The sequence below is a fragment of the Agelaius tricolor genome, unplaced genomic scaffold, assembly GCF_023055355.1.
Source record: "Agelaius tricolor isolate 1412-34295 unplaced genomic scaffold, bAgeTri1.0.p SCAF_7, whole genome shotgun sequence".
In the NCBI taxonomy this organism is placed as follows: Eukaryota; Metazoa; Chordata; class Aves; order Passeriformes; family Icteridae; genus Agelaius; species Agelaius tricolor.
The window spans coordinates 3,437,929-3,463,003 of NW_027269267.1; positions in this window are offsets into that span (position 1 = coordinate 3,437,929).

Consider the following 25,075-nt stretch of genomic DNA (forward strand, 5'->3'; position numbering starts at 1 on the left):
CTGCCCTGGAGGACTCCAGACCCTGGCAAGGAGCTCAGAGACCTTGGCACAGAGTCAAAAACACCTGTGCCTCCAATTTTAGTCCATAGAAAAGGTTACCAACTTTGTGGGAAGATTTACAAGCCACAAATGTTTGAGTAGAATAATAGTAATTTGTCACAGGGTGGAAAAGTAGGATTCTGAAGTTTTAGAATGGGGGTTCAAGAAGTGAGATAGAAGAATCTAAGTGTGTCCTGTCCTTCTTCCTCTTCTTCTTGTCCTCCATCTTCTGCTGTGATAGTGACACTTTTAGATTAGTTTAGAATAAAGACAGACTGTCTAACATAGATGATAGGTATTGGGAAGTTATTGTAAATAAAGTACACGTAGTTCTTTTAGTATAAAAAGCTAACACCACCCCAAGAGCAGCCAGTGTGCCAAAACCCAACCTGCTGGAGAGACCTCAGCAAGGCAGAGAAAGAATGTAATAAATAAAAAAATAAACAACCTTGAAAAACAAAACCGACAAATCTCTGCCTCTTCTGTGGCAGAGCTAAGAGAAAAAGACTTTCTAATACCTCAGAAACCATTTCAACCACAAAAACCCAAAAAGGGGTAGCAACAGAAAGTGGCTGCAGAAGAGGGACAATAATTTTGGGAGTGAGGTGCAGAGGGATTCACACCCAGCACAGCAATGCTCACCAGCAGCACATTTACAAAGGCCAGGCACAAGGAGTTGTAACCTTGGCCTGAGCTGGTGGGACAGGAGCCAGCACAGCTCCAAGCCCTCCCTCCTTGGCTGTCCAGCTGCTCAGAGCAGCCCTGAAGCCCTTGGGCTGGGCTGGAGGCAATCCTGCAGCCCAGGAGGGGCTGTGGGCTCTGCACTCACTGGGATGCTGCCTGGGAAAATGAGCCAAGAGCTGCTTGTCAGAACTTCCAGGAGCTCCTTGTCAGAGCCTCCAAAATCTCCTTGTCAGAGCCTCCAAAATCTCCTTGTCAGAGCCTCCAGGAGCTCCTTGTTAGAACCTCCAGGAGCTCCTTGCCAGAGCCTCCAAGAGCTCCTCGCCTGAACCTCCAGGAGCTGCTTGTTGAAGCCTCCAAAATCTTCTTGTCAGAACCTCCAGGATCTCCTTGCCAGAACCTCCAGGAGCTCCTTGTTAGAACCTCCAGGATCTCCTTGCCAGAACCTCCAAAATCTCCTTGCCAGAGCCTCCAGGAGCTCCTTGCCAGAGCCTCCAAGTCTCTGTCTGGTGTTCTGTACCAACACTGATGTGCATATCTCCTGCTGTTGGGAATGTGGGAAGAGAAACTGAAGAAACAGCTCTTTTAGCCCAGTGGCAGCACACCCTGAGTGAGGACCTTTGCAGAAAAGGATTGTGGCCTTTTCAGAAAACCAGTTTTCTCTAAAAAAACCACAGATCTATAATAGTGTCCCTTATGAGCTACACACATGCAGGGATAACTCTTCCTATCTGCACAGCCTTCAGGACCAATGCAGCAGTTTCACACATTCTTCTTTCCTTCTATTTTAAAATGATTTTTAAAAAAATAACAAAGAGCAAAGTAACAAGCATGACAATTTAGCCACAGGTTACTTGAAGGCACCTCTGAACTGCAGCATCTCCCAGGGGCTCTCTTCATGTTTATCAAGACAATGGAACTGCACAGACACCAAAAGCTACCACTGAGACCAAGGAGTTTTTCCTTTCAGTGCTGGGACACACTTCCCAAGAATTTAAGTGTAGTTCAGGACAGAATAAGAGAGTGGCAACTTCTCTTTTATTTCTTTGTCACCGTGAAAGGAGAGAGGTTTGTGATGTTTTTGAGGGTCCCTCCCGCCCAGTCCAAATTTCACAGAATCACAGAATGCTTTGGGTTGCACAGGATTTAATATTATCTTGTTCCAACAGAGTTGGACATGGGCAGGTCACACCAACAGGTCACAGAGTCCTGCTGCAGCATTCCAGGGTTTGCTGGGGACACACACCCTGTCACCTCTGTCACAGAGAAAACTGAGCTCAGATGTTGCTGGCTGTGACAAGGATTACAGAAATGCCTCTTCTGGATCTGAAGGAGGTGAAACTGTGATCTAACATGTTCTGCACGTGTGCTAGGGGCTGTGTCCTGTCATTCATTTATCTCTGGTGAGTCACTGTGCCCCAGGGAGCCTGGGGAAATGCTCAGGGCTCTCTACACGTGGCCAAGAAAAGCCTCTCACCAGAGCCAAGGCAGCACTTTCAGCTGCCCAAGCCAAATTTTATTGGTGTAACATCCAAGCCCAGGAGATGCAAAGCAGATGTAACAGGGTCATCAAACCCCTTATCCCCAGGTGGGAAAGCACTGGCAAGGGAAGGAGTTAAATCTCCCTGCATCTGGCTGAGGTTGCTCATCAAAGAGTCAGAGAATCATAGAATGATTTGGGTTGGAAGGGACCCTAAAGGTCCTGCACATGTTTTGTTGGAACAAAATAATCTTTAGGTCCTGTGCAACCCAAAGCATTCTGTGATTCTGTGAAGTTTGGACTGGGCAGGAGGGACCCTCAAAAACATCACAAACCTCTCTCCTTTCACGGTGACAAAGAAATAAAAGAGAAGTTGCCATCTCTTATTCTGTCCTGTACTTAAATTCTTGGGAAGTGTGTCCCAGCACTGAAAGGAAAAACTCCTTGGTCTCAGTGGTAGCTTTTGGTGTCTGTGCAGTTCCATTGTCTTGATGAACATGAAGAGAGCCCCTGGGAGATGCTGCAGTTCAGAGGTGCCTTCAAGTAACCTGTGGCTAAAATTGTCATGCTTGATACTTTGCTCTTTGATATTTTTTTAAAAAATCATTTTAAAATAGGCCCTGGAAAGAAGAATGAAACTGCTGCATTGCTCCTGAAGGCTGTGCAGATAGGAATAATTGTCCCTGCATGTGTGTAGCTCATAAGGGACACTCTATTATATAATATATCTGTATTTTTTTTAGAGAAAACTGGCTTTCTGAAAAGGCCTCAATCCTTTTTTACAAAGGTCCTCACTCAGGGTGTTCTGCCACTGGGCTAAAAGAGCTGTTTCTCCAGTTTCTCCTCCCACATTCCCAACAGCAGGAGATATTTCACACACCAGGATTTCAATATTTGCAGTTAAAAATGGGGCTTGTACTTCTAAGTTAGGGAAAGTACTGGTAAATATGTAGATTTTCAGATGTGTGTCTTCAGATTTTCTGCAGCCATCTCCTCCTCCTACCCAGAGCTGAGCTCCCAAATCCTTAAGCAGCAGATCATCAGCCCTGGCCCTGATTTTCAAACGTTCACAAAAGCCCAAGGCAAGCCTGACATCTTCCTTTAGCTGCTGCAAGGAGCTTAACAGAAACACTCCATTTCAAAATTAAAAATAAAAGTGCTGGCCTCCCAAACCTCCCCTGCTCTAAGAGTTTGCCAGCACTCCTCAGCTGCATTCCTGGGAACATTTAATGACAGTTTGCTTTGCTCTACATGCATGGGTAATATATAATCCTAGTGCCACCACTTGCTTTGAGTGTTCTTCATGACTGGAGGCTTTTTTTAAAATTTTTTTCCTCCTTCTTGCTTTTGATCTCAGGGAGACTGTTATTCCTGTAGTAGCAAAGATATTTGTCCTTTTAAGTAAGCATGTGGTAATCCACAAAATCCATGATTCATTATGAAATTGGCTTCAGTCTGCAGGAGTTTAATGGTTGTCTCAACCCAGGACAACTGGAAATTTTGGCACAGAGCACTGCAGCCCCTCCTTGAAGTAATAACCTCCAAAGTGTTGGACAAACTGGGTAGCTGATGATAACCAGTATAAAACACGATATATGGCATAGCTCTGGGTAAATTAGAGAGTGCTTTAATTTCAGCTTGTGCAACCATGTTTAACAGCAGTGCTTGTTTTGACTGTGTTAGTTGTAAAATTAATATTACAATTGGGCCTGACTCTTAAAGATCTTTTAAGACCACCAGCCATGCTGTGCTCTCCACTAGGCCAAGGCATATGGAAAAAAAGCAGTGTATTTTGACTATATATAATTATATAGATACATATAAAATATATATAATATTTTGAATTTTACTCTCAAATTACAGAACTAAAGGTTCTGTAATTCTGTTCTGTTCACACCAAGGCTACACAGGGAGCAGCAACATTTTTAAACCATCTTTGGGGTTTTTTTTAAAGTGACATGTATGTTCCTCCTGTCCTATATACTTGCTGTGCAATATATTTATGTCTTTGCATTTAAATAGAAAGCCATGCTGGCACTACAGAAGTGAGGCTGACGCCCTTTTAGGAGAACACAACCCTTTCATCATGCCCAACCTTAAATGCACTTGCTGTGCCCTCAGCACTCTGCTGAAATGCACATTTGAGTGCCATTCCAGGGTATTTCACTGAACCTGCCACCTGCTCCCCCTGATCTGCACCACAAACCTGTCCCCTGCTTCAGAAACCACGATAAATTTAAATTATATTATAAATACCTTATTTGTAATACCTTATTTATAAATGATAGGTGGTCCAAGACATTCTTTAAACTTGCAGGAGGGAAGAAATGTCTGTTTGTAGCAGTGGCTGAGCACACACAGCTTGCTGGGTTTGGTGAGTGAAGCTGAGCCAGTCCTTTGTTTCTTTTGATCCATTAAAGCCTGGGCCTGTTTCCTTCTGTCAGAGCAACATCACAAGCAGCACCATTCAAAGCAATGTTTGTTTTCTCACCCCTTGTTTATGCTCTGGCTTTCTCAAGGATGTTCCTGTTGGTTTGAAATTTCCCAGGATTAATTTTAGCTCACAAGTGATTTTTTTTTTCCTTTTTTTTTTGGTTTTTCTTGGAAAGCCAAAACCAGCGAGTGCCTGAACAGGGACTCTTGGCACTCTAAGAACAGACACTGTGTCCCTTTAAAAGCAAAAAAATGACAAGTGGTCTTTGTCTTCTGCTGTCCCAGGAGAAAAAAATAGCCTGTCCTTAAATAAGCTTGGGGGAAATCAAAAAAAGATCCACCAGATGGGAGACCTGAGAGAAAGAGGAGAAAGAACATGAGTGTTGAAAATATCCTTGCACTAAGAGTTTCATGTTTTGGGTGCTTATCCACATTTTTGGGTGCTTATCTACATTTTCTCAGATTTAGCTAAATATGGAGGGAGCAAATTAGTAAGTTATGTGTGCAGCACAACACAAAATCAGCTCTTCTTCTGCTGATTCTTCTCCTGAGCAGTGCAAGCTTGGCTCAGAGGTGGAAATGGCCATAGGCATCTCCTTGTGCCTTTGAAAACACCCACAAAATCTGTAAGCAAATACAGAGATTTACCCAAACGCTGCTATTTTTTTGGCATTTTCAGCTTCCTGCAAAGCAGCTTTCATCTGAGTAGCCCTGACTGCTCCATGCCTGTGCTAGACCCAGAACTCTTTTTTGTTGCCAGTTGCAAATTCACCACCAAAATTAAGGAGAAATGTCAGAGTTTCAGGAGCCACTGGGAGACCTCTCTTCAGTGGGAGCATCCCAGGTGTTCCTGGCTGTCCCTGTCCACCCAGGCTGAGTTTCACCCACAGCACCACCTGGGTGATGTTTTCCTTTCAGGATCAAGGGTTTTTCTGGGTGGAATTGCCTTTCTTCTCTTCACCTGGAGCACTGAGCTCAAGTAAACCCCCACCATTGGGTGGCCAGAAATGGTGGGTTTTGGGTCATCATCATTTGGATTTTTTTTTTTTTAATCTTTGTCTCTCTGCAGCAGCTCCAGCTCCTCCCTGTGCTGGGGCAGCTCTGCAGGTGGGGAATCACCTGAGTGGGGCAGAGGGACAGAATTCTCTCTCCTGGCCTGCTGGCCACACTTCTCCCAGGTGAGCAATCAGCAAAAAGCAGCAGAGCTGTACCTTCCCTGTCTTTTGGATGGTGCAATGCTCCAACCTCCACATCCCCATGGCTTTCTAGCAAGGGAGAATGGTGAAAAAATGACAAATGCGCTGCCTTTTCCAGGTGGTTCCCACTGTTTTCCCATGAAACCCTGTGGTTCCTGCCTTTTCCAGGTGGTTCCCACTGTTTTCCCATGAAACCCTGTGGTTCCTGCCTTTTCCCTGGGTCCTGACCCCTGTGTGGGCATCCAGACCCCAATCCAGGGAGGAGCTGTCCCTGCTGGGGCACCCTGGCTCTCCTGCAGCCCTGTGGGGACAGCTCCCATGGACACAGCTCCCTGCCAGCTAATCAGAGCCTTTAATTCCAAGATATTCCAGCCATCTATGGAGGGGAGGAAGTTCTTCTTCCTCCCAGCACTCCACCCAGAAGCAGTTGATCTCCATCCAGATAGGGCTGAAGAGGCACTTGAGCCTTTTGGAAACGTGAGCAGATCAGATAAAGGTGATTTAAGGCAGAGGGAGGCACAAGAATTGCCTCAGCCCAGGGTTAAAAAGGTCTCCTGTGCCACTGGACACGGCCACATCTTCTGGAGATCTTTCAAAAAAACACTCCCAGCAAATGCTGCTCAAAAATCCAGGCTAAGCAGATGCTCATACAACAAATATGTTATGACATAACTCTTTTTTTTTTAAATTTACTCAGGCACATAAATAGCTTTGTTAATTGTCATTTCTTTTGAAACACTGGAATATGTAAGCAGTGTCTGCCAGAAAAGTGGGGAAATGTTTCTGAATTTCTGTGGTAACAAGGGGGACCATGTTGGCAAACACCACTTAGGGATCTGCAGTGGAAAATCGTCTGGAATTGGCTTCATTTTTTTACAACTTGATTTACCATGAGTTCCCAGGCCCACAAAAAGTACCATACCTCTGGGGTTTTTGTGGTTGAGATGACTTTTGAGATATGAGAAAGTTTTTTTAGCTTTGTGATTGAAGAAGAAGTTGAGATGCGTTGGTTTTGCTTTTAAGGTTGTTTATTTTTTTTATTACATTTTTTTCTTTGGCTTGTTGAGATTTGTTTGGTGGGTTGGGTTGTGGCACATTGTTTTTGGGGTGGTGTTAACTTTTTATACTAAAAATTATGTGTATTTTATCTATAATAATTTTCTAATATTTATTACTTATGTTAGACAGTTTGTTTCTATTCTAAATTAATTTAAAAGTGTTACTATTACAGCAGAACATGGAGGACAAGAAGAAGGAGAAGAAGGATAGGACAGCTTTTTTATTTTGTTTTTTGAACTTCTATTTTAAAATTTTAAAATTCTACTTTTTCACTTTGTGACAAATTAACTATTATTTTACTCAGACTTTTGTGGCTTGTAAATCTTCACAAAAAGTTGGTAATTTTTCCTATGGACTAAAATAGAAGGCACAGGTGTCTTTGACTCTGTGCCAAGGTCTCTGAGCCCCCTGCCAGGGTCTGGAGTCCTCCAGGGCAGCCAGAGGGATGTCCTGGCTTCTGACACATACCCAAGCCCTGGAATTCTGGGAAGCAGAAGAATGGGAGATTTTGTTTAAAACAAAAAGACAGCACGGGGAAAAGCAAAATTTGCTTTCACATAAGGGATCCAGGAACAAAAGCTCACAAACCAAACTGCAGCTGTGCCCAGAGCAGCAGAAGCAGGAGATTGGGATGGGGATTTCAGCAGGGGATGTTCCATCCCTGCAGGCACTACTGAGGAGTCTCCACCTGAATTGCAGGTGCTGGTGCCAAAGGATCAGCCAAATGCTGCCACCATCACAGGGTTTGTGCCATGAGGAATGTCTGCACACTCCCTGGCCTTGCTGTGACACCACAGGGCTCTGCTCTGCCTCTGGGGGAGGATAACCAGAGGTCCCTCCCAGGCTGAATGACCACCCAGCCCTGCCTGCCAGACCTCCAGCCCAGCCCTCACCGCCTCTGCTGCAGCAAGGTGAAGCCCACACAGCCCCAGAGACCCTCTGCTGCCTTCCTCCACCCTTCAGCACATCCTCTCTGCTGCCAAACCCACGCCCTTTCCCACTTGGTATGGATCTCAAGATGGAATGGGAGCTGCAGTCCTGAGATGCTGCTCCCAGTGAAGCCGCACAGGGCTCCTGGAGCGTGGCCAGCTGCTCCCTGGCTTTTTCCCTCCTTAGATTACTTTGTTCCTGCCTGTGGATGATGTCCATGAGTAAGGCTGCAGCTGCAATCCGTGGGATTGCACACAACACCCCTCACAGATATGTATTTTTCCCGCTCAGTGTACGCACGTCTGTCCAAACTACAGGGTTGGTTTGTGAGTCAGCACTGGGGGCAGAGGTCACCTCCAGCTCATGCTGTAAATCCTCACCTGCCTCCAGCACCTATTCCTCCTGGAGTCTGATCTCCCCACCTCCTTTTCCTACTGACATCACCTCCTGTGTGCAACAGACACCAACAGCAGCACGGCTGTGACCTGGCTGCTCTCTGACCTCTGCCACCCTGCTGCCAACCCTGAGTTTCCCACTCTTTCTAGATTTTTTTTTTTCCTGTTATTTTTCATAGTAAATTAATTCAAACTTTCTGGAATCAGTAAGAAGTTTAGATTGGTGTTAGAAAGAAGCTGTGGACTCCCCATCCCTGGAGGTGTTCAAGACCTGGCTGGATGGGACTCAGCAATCTGGACTAGTGGAGTGTCCCTGCCCATGGCAGGGGGTGGAATGAGATGACCAACCCAAACTATTCAATGATTTCATGTTTCTGAGCCATGAAACAAATCTAAGTTTCAGGGATTTTATGTTTCATGTTTCTAAGCCATGAAACAAATCTAAGTTTCAGGGATTTCATGTTTCATGTTTCTAAGCCATGCAGCAAATCTAAGCTTCAGAGATTTCATGTTTCTAAACTATTCAATGATTTCTAAGCCATGAAACGAATCTTAAGTTTCAGAGATTTCATGTTTCCAAACTATTCAATGATTTCATGTTTCTAAGCCATGAAACAAATCTAAGTTTCAGAGATTTCATGTTTCCAAACTATTCAATGATTTCATGTTTCTAACCTTTCACAGCCTGAAAAAAAAGTCTTCACTCATTAATCTGTGCCTCACCTCTGCCAAATGAAGAAGTGGAGAGTAAATGCATTCTCTGGCAATATGAAATCTACCCACTTCTCCTGTATGTCAAACAGCTGAATTTGAAAAACACAATGATTCACAGTGTCAAAAACTAAGTTATCAGAATCAGAGATTGGGCTAGGAGAGGACATGCTCCATCAGGCTCCTCCCTGCATCACTCAGAGCACAGGTCCTGTCACTGCAGTGTCTCTGCTATCTCTGCCATCTCTGAGACATTTCAGGTCTTGCCCAACGCCCACGTGGTGCCCGACCCGTCCCTGCCACCCTTTGGCCAAAGCTCCTTGTTGTGCTTACCTCACCTGCCTTGTTTTGTGTTTCTCCCCCTCTATTTCTGCTTAGGTCTTCAGTTTTCACTTGAAAATGCCTGATTCACTTGAGAATCCCAAAATCCCTGGGGTTGGAAAAGCCCTCCCAGCCCATGGAGTCCCAGCTGTGCCCCATGCCCAAATTATCAAATTTTAGGCCCAAGAGACTGAGGAAAGGAGCAAGACTTGAAGCAGGCTGCTCTCATGGTTGGTAAAACTTGGACCATCAGAGAAGTGGGAAGGAGTCAAAACATGTACTGTTCAAAATACACCTTTTCATAGAAATTGGTGATGTGCTCTTTGGTTATCAGCTTGCTTTCTGCCCACAGCAGCTGTGGCTGGCAGTGCCCAAGGCCAGGCTGGGGCTTGGAGCAGCCTGGGATAGTGGAAGGTGTCCATGGCAGGGGGTGGGACTGGATGAGCTGTAAGATCTCTTTGAATTTAGTCCTAATTGTAGAATCATTGAGGCTGGCCCAGCCCTGCCAGCCCATGCAGTGCCAGCTGTGCCCCATGGGCACCTTGTCCCCAGCCCAGAGCACTCAGTGCCACCTGCAGGGGACACCTGCAGGGCTGGGCACTGCAAAGCTCCCTGGGCAGCCCCTGCCAAGGCCTGAGCTCCCTTGCCATGGGCAAATTGCTGCTGCTGTCCAAGCTGAGCCTGCCCTGGCCCAGCCTGAGGCCGTTCCCTCTGCTCCTGTCCCTGTGCCCTGGGAGCAGAGCCCGACCCCCCCGGCTGTGCCCTCCTGGCAGGGACTTGTGCAGAGCCACAAGGGCCCCTGAGCCTCCTTTGCTCCAGCCCCAGCCCCTGCCCAGCTCCCTCAGGGATTCTCCAGCCCCTGCCCAGCTCCCTCAGCTGCTCCTCCCTACAGGGTGTGATTCACCCTTTAGACTCTTCTCCAGCTTTTGGAGTTAACTTACATCAGTAATTTTTTCTCTCTACATTTCCTGGCTTTTTAGGTCTGTTTGTCCATAGTGGTGGGTTGGAATTATTATTATTTCTTGCTTGCTGCCTCAACTGGAAATCCCTACTCTATCTTACCATTTTAAACTTGGTCTACTGCAAATTCCTGCTTTATTTTTATGATTCTACTTCTGCCAGAACCTCAAGGAATCCAAATGATTCAGACTAATTAGGTGCCGTTAAATATAATTTTATCTGATTTTCTTCCTTTTTGTTCTGACTTGCAGAGGAGATGCACAGAAAAGTTAGCAATGCAAACCAGTTTCTGTTTAGTCACAGGTGTGCACAGTGTGCCACAATTTGAATCTAAACCAACCATGCTTGTCCTGTGGGTGGATTACAACTTACAAACACTGTCTTTTAAAGGAGGTTGAGTAAAGGTACCAAGTCACTGTAATGAATAAACAAATACACCTTGAAATTCCACCCAAGAGGACTTTGTAAGGGAAAATTCCTTTCCTGAGTCACATTCTGATCAAAGGAAACCCAGGTAATCTTTCTGACAGCAGGCACCCTGTTCTCCTCACTGATGGTGCTGGACAAGGGAACCCCATAGAAATGCATGTCAGTAAAATTATCTTTTAACAGAAAGAGGCAAATCCTGGATTCAGGAAAACATTATCCCAGCTAAACCTAACGAGGGACATTTAGTGGATGCTTTTTGATGCCATTTCACAGGTGTTCCTGGCTGCTGCTGCTGGTTCAAATTGAGTGACCCATCCACCAAATGGAATGGAGCAAATCTTGCCCTATAGGAGGACGTGGCCTCCTTCCATTGCCTTTGAAGTGAGCCTGGAGTAGATGAGCTGGACACTCCCATGGTGTGAATGTCTGAATCTTCCCTCTTCTCCTAAAACAGATGGCCACAAAGGCCTTGGAACAGGTTGCCCAGAGAAATTGTGGCTGCTCCATCCCTGGAAGTGCTCAAGGCCAGCTGGGACAGGGCTTGGAGCAGCCTTGGCTAGTGGGAGGTGTCCCTGCCCACAGTTTGGAACTGGATGGTCCTTAAGGTCTTTTCCTACCCAAACCATTCTGTGATTCTACAGGAAAAAGGACTTGAATGCACATTTTTTGTGTGTGTTAGTTGCTATTTTCCCTCTGTTAGTCACATATTTGCTCATTTCAGGAAGACAGGACTGAAATCAAGGTCTGTTATTTTTCGACTGCAGGCACCAAAGGCAGCCTGAAGCTCTCCTCTTTTCAGAGTAAATATTTTCAGCATATGGAGGGAAAGGCTGCCAAGGGAAGGGAGCATTAGCTGAGCTGCCTCTCTGAATGGGCTGACAAATACCTCCAGGTCCCTCATTCCTCACCTCCCGGGGTTGGTTCTGGCAGCCTCCACTCCAGAGCAATCCCAAAGCCAAGGAAACCACGTGCTGGGCTAAGGTGAGCCCAAGGTTGGCTCTGTCAGTCAGAGAGCAGGAGCACGGTGCCAGCAGCACTCACACAATTATCTGGCTCAGGTTTTGAAACCTCTGCTCAACAGTGATGATTCAGCAGTTGATTGCTGTTCATTTACTGGAAACTGCTTCTCATCACTCAGAAGGAAAAACAACTGGAAAGAGTTTCTATCACTCAATTTTACAGTAGGCAAGACAACTATGGTTGACTGCAAACTTAAAAAAAAAACCAACATGAACTGGAAAGCTCCAAATTCAAACCATTTTTTTTTACCTTCAGCAACCATTTGATTTGGATGTTAATATAAAGTTCCTTTTATTTGCTTTCTGGTTTTTGGCCTTCTGGGTGCACAGTTCCCATTTTTCTCTAATCTCATCAACCCAGAAACTTCACAGTACATATAGCCCACCCCCACAGATACAAACACACACAAAATTTCTTCCTATAACTGGGAACTGAGCACTACAAGGGGAAAAAAATGCACTTTTGCAAGATCCTAGAGAATTCTCAAGAGTTCCTGTTGTGCCTGGCATCCCAGCCAACATGTCAAGGACTAATTTGAGGCCCTCCAGAGCAAAAACCATGAGTGGCTGGCAGCTGTGGAAACAATTTTTAACTGGAGCTGCCACACACAGCCCATGGGAATGCAGGAATATGCAAATTCCAGTCCTGAGTTTGACTGAATCACTTTGTAATTCCAGGTGGTCCCATCCCTGGTGTCACATCAGTGGTGTCCAGTCCTGGAAGTGCCACACTGAAGAGAAGTGGCTTGATCTGGTACCTTCACCACAATATTTGGATGCATCACCTGTCCACTGAAAGCCTGGCACCTGCCAGGAGAGTCTGCCCACAACATTTGACACCGTTTGCTCTTTGGGGACTTCACCAGTGGTTGGGAGATCAGGGTGTCATTTTACAGGAGCATTTTACAGTGATGCATTTTCATCATTCCGTGCTGCTGCAGTGACTTCAGAGTAGCCCAATGTGGTGTTTGAAGTCCCCAGGAAGAGGTGAGAGATGAGAATTTGGCTCTATGTTCTCAGAAGGCTGATTTATTATGATATGATATGATATGATATGATATGATATACTAAAACTACACTAAAGAAAGAGAAAGGATACATCAGAAAGCTAGAAAAGAATGATAATAAAAACCCGTGACAGACTCAGAGAGTCCAACACAGCTGGCTGTGATTGGTCATTAAATTAAAACAATTCACATGCTGGGTAAACAATTCTCCAAATCACATTCCAAAGCAGCAAAACAGGGAGAAGCTGAAGCTTCCCAGCTTCCCAGGAGAAGAAATCCTGGCGAGGGGATTTTTCATAAAATATCACGGTGACAGCCCAAAGCCCATTTGCTAACTCAGACACAAAAGCGTAGAAAATATTTGTGAAAAATCCTGTTGCTTCAAGTTCTTTCTGGCCAGGTCATCTGAATTCAGGTGCCAGCTACCAGGTGACAAACATCTTTCACTGGAGTTGGGAAAAATGACAGCAGCTATCCCAGCCTCACCCTGCTTGCTCTGCCACCAGCCCAGCCATGCCCTGAGCCTGACACAGCGATGTCCTGTGTAACCACATTTCTCTTCACAGAGAAAAGCAAGGCACAAGTCCCCAAGGATATTCTGAGATTCACATTCTCTGAACCTCAGAGAAAGGAAGGATAATTCTTATCTCATATGCTGTGCCTGTGTTTGTGCCAAAGTAGAATGCAATATGGAGATTGTTTACCCAAAGTGATGGTGCTTTGTGTGTAGACTGTTGGTCACCAAACAAGTCACAAAATTCTGTGCAGTTGTGTGCAGTTGAGTGCTTGGCAGATTCAGTTTAGATGTAATGTAATACAGATGTAATATAATATAGAATAATATGGTATAACAAAGTAATTAATTAGCCTTCTGATATCAATGGAGTCCTCCTCATCATTCCCCCTGGACATGGGGTAAAAATATCACCAACAGTCCTGGAGGATGACACAATGCCAAGGAGGGCCCAGCCACTGCTGCTGATTGAAATCTACATTTCCACTGATTGAAATGATCACCATTTCCACTGCTGATTGAAATCCACATTTCCAGGGCAGGTGTCTTGTTGCTTGGCTTGGTTTTGCTCCCCTCCTGAGCTCACAATTCCATTTACATGGCAAAGCAAGGCCAGTGGTGCTGCTCATCACAACATCCTGCTGCACACAGTGGCCTCATCACGTCACCTGTGCCACCCCAGCAGTGCTGCCTGCCAGCCAGGGCTGGACAGGCACTGCAGCATTTTTCCAGGGCAAGCACGTGCCTAAAAACCTTCCACTCCACAGGGGTTGTTCCATGTAACCTGCCTGGCTCGGTGACACTTCAGGCCACATCCTGCTACGGGCAGTGTGAGCTGTTTTTATCAGGTGTATAATGGTTGCTAATGAAGAATTAACAATTAAGCAGTGGGAGTTGCAGCAGACCATCCCACTTAGGTGATAGCATCTTGGCAAAGGGAGCATCCCAGAGGGATCACTCACAGCCACTCTCAGCCTGTGGCTTTCAGTCTCTGTCACCAAGACAGCAGGACAGAAACTCTGCTCAGCTCACCCCTTCCAGCCTGAGGGAAGCTTTGTCACCTGCTACACAGTTTGTCACTATAAATACAGTTTGTCACCTGTGGCAGGTGAAGTGGGCAGCCCTGAGGATCCTCTGAGCCTGTAGCATCTCTGATATATGAGCTTCTTTGAGCCAGGTCTTATAAGTTCTTGGAGGTTTGTATTACACCCAAGATAGCTCAGCTACTTTTGGAGGCATAAAATCAGCAGGATGGCTTCTGTTGTAGTGTTGGAAACAAAAAGGTTTAATAAAAGGTAAAATAACAAACAGAGAAAAACTGAGCCAGGTGCAAGAGGTTTTTGCTGTTGGTAAAACACTTCACAAAAGCAATTAGTTTCTTTGTTCACTTTTTTTTTTCCTAATAAATTGCCCAAACAAAACTTTTTGGCTCCTGTCTAATTAGCTGTCCTTAAGTTTGAAGTGAAGTCTCCTATGCCTATGAAATGCCTTTTCACCTAATCAAAGAAAGAAACTTCTAAGCTTCTTTCCTTTTTAAGAAATCAAAATATAGTTTTGTCACTCCATGAACAAAAAGCACATTCCTACACATCTCCATGGGTTCAGTCATGGGTTCCACAGCTTCAGACTCATCCCTGGTTGTCACAACTTCATTCACACATTCCTAAAAAAATTGTGGATTCATCAACGTACATAACAAATCCCTGCTTTTATTCCTTTTTTTTTTTTCCTCCCATGTGATTTATATTTGGAAATATTGCCACACATTCAATAATAGGTGCAATGACAACAGTGGCTTGTGCCTGAATCCTCATCTGCTTTTACATATTTCTCCCAGTGTCTTCACAACTGCTGAACTCCTCTCTGGCCAGATGTATCCCACCCCCATAAAAACTGAATCAAATTGGAGAGATGTTTTTAAAAATACCTGTTTTCTCATGGTGGGCACAGTGGTCTTTATATTCCTTTGTATCCCTTTATATATTTCCTTTATATTTTATGTTTATATCTATTATTCCTGATAAATTTTGAACCTCTGGGAAATCTGTTTGAATCCTCTCAGTGGATTCTCCTTGTGCAAGCTCAGGATCCAGGTGGGTTTTGGGATGCATTTTGTGAGTGTGAGCAGCCAGAGCTCCTGAAGAGAACTTTTATTTTGGGGCACCTTTAGACACCCCAGTCCTGCCTGGGGAAGGGAAAAGCCCAGCCCAGCATTCCCCCTCCTGCTCAGCATCTCCTGCACACACCTGGGGCTTCATTCCACCCTCCCTCTTGTGGGAAATGTAGAAAATTTTTGTAGATTGTAGAAAATAAAAAAAAAAATTGATAGAGGGTTTATATAGTATGTATTTGTATGTAGTGTGTATTTGTATTTTTATTACAATCTGTTGACATGACAGTTAGAAAAACTGAAAGTTTAAGAGTTTTATTATTGGTTTTGTTCATAATTAGAAAGTTTTGGTTTTGTTGTGAAGTACTAGTAACTTTTGCAGGAATGTATTTATGGTAAAAGTTTTTTTCGAATATATTAATTTGGAGGTTGTTCGTTTATATTGTGGTTTTGGGGTAATAAATTGGGATTGTTTGGGAGATGGTTGGTGATTGTATAGATTGTATTTGGTTTAGGGGTTTTTTAGGTACTTTTTATATTTAATTGGTATTGTAAGTAACTATAAGGTGAAGTAAAGTCTTTATTTTGTAGGACTTTACATCTTCTTTTAGTCTAACTAATTTTTTTTAATTAAAAGAAGGTAAAGTCTTTTGGTTTTGTGGGACTAGTACATAATAACTGAACTTTTTCTTTAGAACTATTAGAATCTTTACAGTTCTTATTTTTTTTACAGACCTGTAGATTACAGGTTATCTCACCCTTGTCTGTATTGTCTCACCCTTCAAACAAGGCTTAAATAGAATAAAAGTTTTTAAAACACCTCTCAGTTGCCCCATCTCTGGGTTGAGAAAGGGCTTAATCTGGGTTAAAAAGGGGCTTAATCTGGATTTAAAAAGGGGCTTAATCTGGGTTAAAAAAGGACACCTCTCCCACAGGTTCTCCATTCCCCTCTGTGCCTGGTGCCTCCTCATCCCCACTGCTGATCCCTGAGGTGGAATTCTGCTTCCCCAGAGGTGCACATCTGCCTCCCTGCTCATCTCTCCAGTTTTCCTTCTCCCTCCACACCTCTGGGTGCCAGTCCCAACCCCCTTTGGTTCAAGGGGCCTGAGGGGCTCCAGCAGATTAATCCAGATCTCAGTCCCAGCTGCTGGCTCCCTCCTGTGTTGTGTGGTTTCCTATGGGATATAGCTCACCTCAATAATTTTGTCATCTAAGAAGGTTCAAGTCTCAGCTCAAAATTCTCCTTCAAATCAAGAGATAGTTGTCTAGAGCTGGAAGGATGGCCAGGCCCCTGGGTTGCCCATTTCTCCCTGTGCTTGGCAGTGAGCTTGGTGACTGCTGATGTTAAAGGAAATGGGACACATCTGGATCACTATCAGTTTCTCCAGGTCCAGATTGAAGGCACTTGAGGTGGTTTGGACTCAGGTGTTTATTGTTTCTTATCAGTGAAACAGCCTCACAACCATGAGTTCTGCAGCCTTTCATTAGCAAGGCATGAAATGCCTATCTCTTGTTACAAGGTCTTTTAAGGCTAAACTATCCAATTAAGAAATGACACTTAGATTATTTTCCCTTTTAACCCAATAACTGATCCTTCAAAGCTGCAATGCAGACTTCTCTGTCCAATTACAAAACATCACCCAAACCCATGAAGAAGAAGGAAGAAGAAGGTGAAGAAGGAAGAAGAAGGTAAAGAAGAACAACCTGCCTCTGCTTTAAAACTTCTATCTTGCTTCATATTTATTACTATATTCTAAAACCCCAAACTCGGAGTTTTCCACCCTGTGACATTACACACTTCTAACTAACTACACACTCATAATCCCAGTGCTATCAATCAATTTTGGAAGCCTTTTCCACAGCCTCAGCTCGAATGCAGTGTTCTCTTGTGGGTCTGTGCCTTTCAGCACAGAAAGTTTCAAATTCTCAGCATCTAGAATTCCAACTCTTCTCAAAAACTACCCTTGCCACCATCTCCCTGGATCTCTGACCTGCTGCTGGACCTGCCTCCAGAGTTAACCCTTCCCTCTCATCGCTGCCTTGCAATCTCTTTCTTCTCTTATCCTATTTTCCTTGCCTCACTCACCCCAGGCTGTAATTACATTACTCACGGTGGGTCAAGCAAATGTGATGTCACAGGGTTGGTAAAAACACTGGCCAAATTTACCCCTTGCTAAGCCAGTAGGATCTGAATTTTGGCCCCAACCCCATGAGCAGGCACATACCTGTTTAATTGCACCCCTGAGTCGTGGTGTGACCTGCTCTGGGACCGTGCCCATGTGTGAAGGGCAGCACGTGTCACACACCCAGGGCCCCACAAAGACCCTTTACAGAAGGATCCTCTCCAGCTGTGCCTGGCTCTGGAACTCTGTTCTATCCCAGATCAAGCTCTGCTCCCACACACAGGGAGAACAGGAAAGCACACAGGTTCTTGTGGCCCCAAACCCTGGGCAGGCTCAGGGAACCTCAAAATGAGGAAGAAACAGAGAGCACAAATATAAAATAAAAATAATCTGGTGGAAGGCTCCCTGTCCATGGCAGGGGGATGGAGCTAGGTGGTCTTTAAGGACCCTTCCAACCCAAACCACCCCATGATCCTGTGAAAATCCAGTAGCCAGAGCTCTCTCAGTCCCATTTTGGTGCAAAAGCATCCCACACAGGGCACAAAAAGTGAATCCCAGTGCGTGTCCCTGTGTATTAACATTCATCCATCACCACAGTTATTAGCCAGGCCTGAGCTGTAACATTTTATGGCTTTTAGGACCTCTCACTTAACGGTATCTCCTGTGAACTCATTCACTCAGCAACAAACTGTTAATATTGTGACAAACTCTGCAGGCAGGGAGCACAGCTTTACACACAAACCATCGGGAAACTGAGGCAGGGTTGGAAACTGCTCAGGGCAGGTGCCTCACTGAGCCCCCAGACAGCTGAGGGAGGTCTAAGTGAGAGCCAAAGCATCCAACAGAACCTTTCCCCTTTTCCCTTCCCTTTTCCTCATCCCAAAGCGTGGCTCTTCCCATTTCTACAAAGAGTTTCGAAGGTTTTTTGCTTTTGTAGGAATTCAGCCCAGATCTTGTCAGCTAAGTCAAAGATCTTCCTCGGGTGAAATAAGCCTTGGATCAAGCCCCAGGAGAAGGGATTTTTGTGGATTATTTATTTTTGATCCTTTTGTATGTGGACCACAATTAAAAAAAATTTACAAGAATAGCACACCAGAGATGATTTTCCCTGGAAAAGCACCCGGCATTTTTATTTTGGGGCAAAGATTCAGAAGTTCTCCAGCAGGTAAAAATGGCTTTTCCAAGAAAAAGCTTGTCAGATTCAGATCATTTAGCCATATGCCCAATTTTTTTTTCTTTTTTTTTTTTTTGTATACTTTGTTTTTAACTGAAGTACAGCCATGAATGCATGCCAGCCCTTTATCTTTCCAAAAAAGGGGGAGAAATTTAGTCACAATATATCCATCATTCCCAATTCCTCCAACAGCCTGAAAACATCAAGGAAAAGGCCCAGTCTAATGAAAGAAAAAAAAAAAAAAAAAAAGGGCAACTTTATTTGGGAAAAAATAGTAAGTCAAACAAGCTTCCATATGTTTACCATAAAAATAACCTATACTCCACCTTGGGGTGTATAAAAATACAGGCTACAGATTGTGTATTTTGGCATTAGTTAAAAAATGCCTTTGTAAACATGCCCTATTAAAATTTAACTGCAGCTTTTATCATTGACTCAAGTAACATATGAAAGGGCTTGAACACTTATCACAAAAGCAGTTGTTTTATCAGGGCTTAGTAATAGCAGTGATGGATTGTGCAATTTGCAGGGCATGCCTGGTTTACAATTGCAGATGTGCTGGTAAGTACTATCATATACATCTGTAAAGTCTCCTTTAAAGTGTATCCAGAAACATTAACACCTATTAAAAAAAAAAAAGAAAAAAAAAAAGGTTATAGGAGCAGCAGACTTTTCAATCCTGCAGATAAGACTTAACACAAGAGGCTTGTGTCCAGATTTTTGGCCAAGAGAAGGACGTGCAGGTGGTGCTTTTTAGTGGTTGCTGGGATTAAATTAGGACAAATATCCCAGATAGCTCCAGACTGAGGCTCGGTGTCACTTTTTGGCCGTAGCTTTTACAGTATCAAAATAAATGTTGTAAGAGCCCATGCGACTCATCGAGCTGTCGAGTCTGGGCTCTCCCCACTCAGTTTGGATTTTAATGAGCCAGAGAGGCTTGATCTTCTTAAGAAGTAGCTTATATGACTCACTAATTTTGCATTAGCCCAGAAATTGCCTGGCTAAGCACTCGTGCCACCCACGGGCCTGTGGCAAATCCTTGGCATCCCTCAGTGCCAGTGACAGCCCAAGATCAAGCGGGAGCAGCAATGAGCTCACTTGGACCCTGCACTTGTACCAGAAATTCCTTCAGCAGACACATTCTAAGCCTTACAAAGTAGTCACTGTTCCTGCCCCAAAAAGAGGGAGAGTTTTGATGAAAGAGTGACATTAAATCATCACAGCTGCCAAAGAACAGCCGAGGAACTGCCAGGTTACTCTGCTGGGGCAGCAGGAGCTGAGTGAGCCGCACACATCTCGGGTTTGAGGAGCACACAGAGGATCAGGCTGGTGTGAGAATGATGCCCTGTGAAGAGACTGGACAGAGCTAAAGAATAAAGCAGGGATTTATTCAAAGGCCTCCATGGATGCACCTTGGGCAGCACCAGAGCCCAGCCAGGGCTGCACCCAAGATGAACCAAAATGGCCCCAAAATGCACGGCCGGGCACGGGCTCTGTCCCTGGGATCAGTTCTGCTCCATTTGCATCTTGCAGTTCATTGTCCCATCCCAGCTTTAGCCCCTGCAGTCCCACCCTGCTTGTTTTTCTCTCTCCAGCCCACGGGGTTTGTGCTCTTGGGCTGAGATTTGGATCATTTGTCCTTGGTGCCCAGCTGGAGCAGGAATTGTTTTGTCTCCCTGCTCTGTGCACAGAGCTCACCATCCCAGAATATGAACCCAGACCCACACACTAAAGCAGCACAGAATGGGAAAAATAGAAAAGCTCAAACCTGAGGCATCAAGAACAGTGTGGCAGGGTGGCAGGAGGAGCTCACAGCCAGTGTCACACCAGGGGTCACCTTGCAGCAGCAGCATCATGGTGTATTTACACAGGAACAAGATGCCAAAGGGTGCAGGCACCGAGAGGTTTCCTCCTTCAGCTTTTTGGAGCTTGCTCTGTTGTGTTAAAAAAAAAAAAAAAGGGACTGCTATTTATTTTTAAAATTGAGGACTTTCTATATCTTGACTATATTGCCTGGAAATTCCTCATAGGACGGTCTGCAATTGCACATAAAAACAATAAATGCCTTTTTTGTGCTTTCGAGTGGAAAAGCTTTCATGACCACAAAGGAGGAGAAAGCAGGAGTAAAGTTCAGAAGATCTGCAGCTGGACAGCACAAAACCTCCTTTGACTTGAGGGGCAAAGACAGTTGCTGAATAAACACTGCACTGTTTTTCTTTTTTTGGGAAGGGGGTTTGGTGGGCTTTTTTTTAATGAGTGTGAGATTGAGAATTCAAAGGATTATATTCAGCATGGTTTAGTCTCAGTAGAACACATATTCCAAGACCTGCACGCATTGCCAAATGTTCCAGTCCATTTCACAGGACTTGAATATATCACTTCTGTTGTTGTTTCTGTTGCAGGAAAAAATCCCCTGGATGCAGGACAATGTTTGATTTTGCATCAAAGCAGATACTGGCAGTATGTGGATTAACTAATTACCTCCGTTTACATAAGGAGAAGTTTATTTTGGTGGGGGATGAAAATGACTGGAAAATACGAGTCAGATATTTCATCTCTTCTTTCCCCAAGTGCCAGGCACACGTGCTAACAATATCCCCCAGCCATTCATCACACCTTCTGTTTGCTGTGCCTTAACCCCATGGAAGGAGGTTGTTCCCTGTGCCAAGCTGGGAATATGAATTCTAGACATTTGTGATCCAGAAGAGTATGTTTGGGTTTGGGATTTTTTTTCCCCCCCTCTTTTCTTGGAGACTGGAAAAACAGGGCGTTGTGTTCATGCCAGATTATTTTTGGAGGTCATTAATGTACCAATGGGTTCAAAGTGAAAGGATGGAAATTTCAGTTAGATATACAAAAGGAATTGTTCCCTGGCAGGGTGGGCAGGCCCTGGCACAGGGTGCCCAGAGCAGCTGTGGCTGCCCCTGGATCCCTGGCAGTGCCCAAGGCCAGGTTGGACACTGGGGCTGGAGCAGCCTGGGACAGTGGGAGGTGTCCCTGCCATGGCAGGGGTGACACTGGATGGGCTTTAAGGTCCCTTCCAACCCAAAGCATTCTGTGGTTCCATGATTCTGGGAAAGGGAGCATCCAGCAGGCCTTGCTGATGGAAAGCTTTCAAGTGGCAAAGAGCTACTGGGATTTCTCAGCTCTGTGATTGCAGGAGGGTGTCTCCAGTCAGCACAACGTCACCAAATCCACGGCAGAGTGGCCCCCCAAGGCCACTTGGGGTAACCTGTGTTTGCACTTTAACATCTGCTCTGCTTTATCAGTGCATTTTACAGCCACTGCTGGTTACTGAGTTATATTGCTGCCCTGAGGTACCTCTGAACTCCAAGGCTGTTGCCATGCACAAAAAAAACCCTGAGGCAGGTGGAAGAGGGAGCATGGGGAGGAGTCTGGAGTTATTCTGGTCATTCAGAATAATTCTGAAGAACACCCCAGGTAAAGCAGCCTGCTCAGGGGGGCAAGGAACAAACCCCAGTGACAGCCTTAACCAGTCCACAGGGCTGTCCCCTCATTCTCCAGGTGACACAGAGACCACTCCTGAGGGCATTTTGAGGGGCACCTTTTTCTCCATCAGCAGTGAGGGGCACTCAGGAGTTGCAGGCTGCTCCTGCCCATGAAGACCTGGCCCTCAGCAATGCCCTGGGGGCTCTCTCCTCATGCTCAGGCACAGCAGAAACAAGGCAGCCCTGATTTGCAAGGCTGCAGAGGAGAGAGCTGAGCTGTGCAAGCAGAGGTTTCACCCTCAGCACTGCAAAATGAGAACTGATTTTTTTTTTTTTTTTTTTTTTTTTTTTTTTTTTTTTTTTTTTTTTTTTTTTTGCTGCTGCTGCTGCTGCTGCTGCTGTAGGTGTAACTTCCAGCAAAACTTAAATCTTGCTGTGGTTTATTCTGCCTGTGCACCTCCTGGCATTGCTCATTTGGGTACCACCTTCAATGTTTCCTCTGTGCCAAAGCACCAGCACCCTCAGCACGGGCATGTTTCAGGGTGTTTTCTTTTCTCAAAGAGCATTTTGGGGAGCATTTTGGCACACTTTTACATGATAGATGCTGTAAATTCAAGGAGCAAACAACACATATTCATAAAGCTCTGATGACTGTAGTGAAGATCTGAGACATCCATGCTTTCCTCTTCTCCCATGGCCATGGGGAGGACCTGCTGGCTTGGGCATTATGCAGTCAGTTGGTGGCCAAAAATCCAGTTTCAGCTGTGTGCTTACACAGATTCAGGGGAAAATGTGTTTTCCAGCATGGGCATCCTGGTCCTGAGTCTCCTTGTGTTCCCTAGCACTTTTTATCCCAGATGCAGGCAGGGTCCCAGCCTTTGTCTCTCCTTCTGGGTTTGCATTTTTAAGCTGAGGATTATGAACATTGTGGGGGTTATGAACAGGTAACAGGAGAGGATCTCTTGTACCACACATTGCAAAGGGAAAGCAGTGACATTGGCCCAGAGAGCGACCATTTCTCCTCAAATCAGCCCACTTCCTGCTGCAAACCCCTGGGGAGATCCCCCCTGCCCATGTGGGGCCTGGGAAGTTGCAGAAATTCCTTATAGCACCAGCAAGCCCATTGTCTGGGCAGCATTTAAAGGCTGGGATGAATAATTGCTGAATTGTGGTGAGCTGAACAAGGAGAACACCCACAAGAGCACGGAACGTGCCATCTATGGTTCTGTGGGTGACCACAGCCATTCCTCCATCCTCCCTGCAAACAAATTGTCCAGCAAGGCCACACAGCTGCAGATGGGTTTGTTCTGAGGGTGGCACTGAAATATCACCAAATAATTCCTGGGGGATACTCCTTTCCTCTACCCACAGCTCTGGGTTTTGGGGAGAGCCTGGCATGTTAAATTCCATTCTGGCACAAGCTCCCTGGAGAAGGTGGCACACAGATCTCCCTCAGGGTGGGTGGTGGGGCTCAGCGTGGCTGCTGATGTTTATCCACACCCCCCACTCCCAATTTATGGATTTTTGGAAGCATCTTTCTGGTCACTGGCACGGGGTGAGAACCCAAAAATGCCATGTCCATCTGGCACCCATCCAACCACCCTGTGTGGTTTTCCTGCACGTCGTGTTTAGATCACAAACTATGGAAATATTTTATCTCCAGGAGGAGGATCCTATCACTGGGAAGAGTGTATCCTTCCTAATTCATAATTGTGACATTGCCAAAGAAGTTATGGAAGTCTGGGTTGCTCTAAATTATCTAGATATTTTCCCAACCCTTCATAAGTCATATTTTAGCAAATTGCAGTACTTTTGCATCTCAGCCCTCTAAGGAAAAATTTAAAGTTCTGCAAATTAAAATTTTAACTCCTTTATTCTATTTCCATTCTTTCTCTATCCAAAGATAACCTGCCAGTAAATAGCAGAGGCATAATACAAAATTGCAGTGAAATATTGAAGAGGGAGGAGAGAATGAGTTTGCTACAAAAAGTAATAATTAATGGCTTAATATAGCCCAAACCTATTTGAAAATGAGAGTTGCAAATTTTGAGAAGAAACATGTTTAATGTTGTAAAACAGAGGTTAGGTCGAGCTTGTTTCATGTTTAATAAACTGATTTTTTCCCTAGTATCTGATCTAAACCTTGCTCTCTGTCAGTGTAAAGCCACTATCCTTTCTCTTAGCACCTCATGCCCTTATTAAAAGTCCCTCTCCAGCTCTCTTGGAGCCCCTTTAGGTGCTGGAAGGTCTTTCCAGAGCCCTCTTCAGGCTGCACAACCCCAACTCTCACTAATAACCGCATGTACTCTGTTAGGGGTTAATAGGGAAAAGTGCCCAGGGAAGGAACAGCTTTTAAATCCTCCTGTTTGGTGTGTGCAGCACTCTGGTGTCTCTGTCACAGCTTGGCAGATCTGTCCCTGGGTGTGTTCAAAAAGATGCTTCAGGACAGGGTTTGGTGGTATGTCACTGTCATATTTTCTGGAAAAATCCCTTTGCCAAGATTTCTCTCCTGGAAAGCTGAGAAGCCTCAGAGAAAAGGGAAAACAAAAATTATCTCATTTGCTTCTCCCGTGTTTTGCTGCTTTGGAATGTGGTTTGGACATTATTTACCAACAGGTGATTGTTTCATTGGTTTCTGCTGTGAATTGTTTTAACTCAATGGCCAAATGGGGCCAAGCTCTGTCAGGAGTCTGGAAAGAGTCACAAGTTTTCTTTGGTATTTTCTAGCTTTCTGTCTGTATCCTTTCTGTATTCTTTAGTGTAGTTTAGTATTGTATTCCTTAATATAATATAGTATCATAAAATAATAAATTAGCCTTCTGAGAACATGGAGTCAGATTCATCATTCCTCCCTTCGACAGGGGTCCCAGAAGATACAATAGTGGTGGGTTCACAGAATTCCCAGAATCCCTGGGTTGGAAGAGACATCCAAGATCATGGAGTCCAAGCCAGCCCCAACCCCTCAACTGAACCCTGGCACCCAGGGCCACATCCAGGCTTTGTTAAACACACCCAGGCATGGGGACTCCACCACCTCCCTGGGCA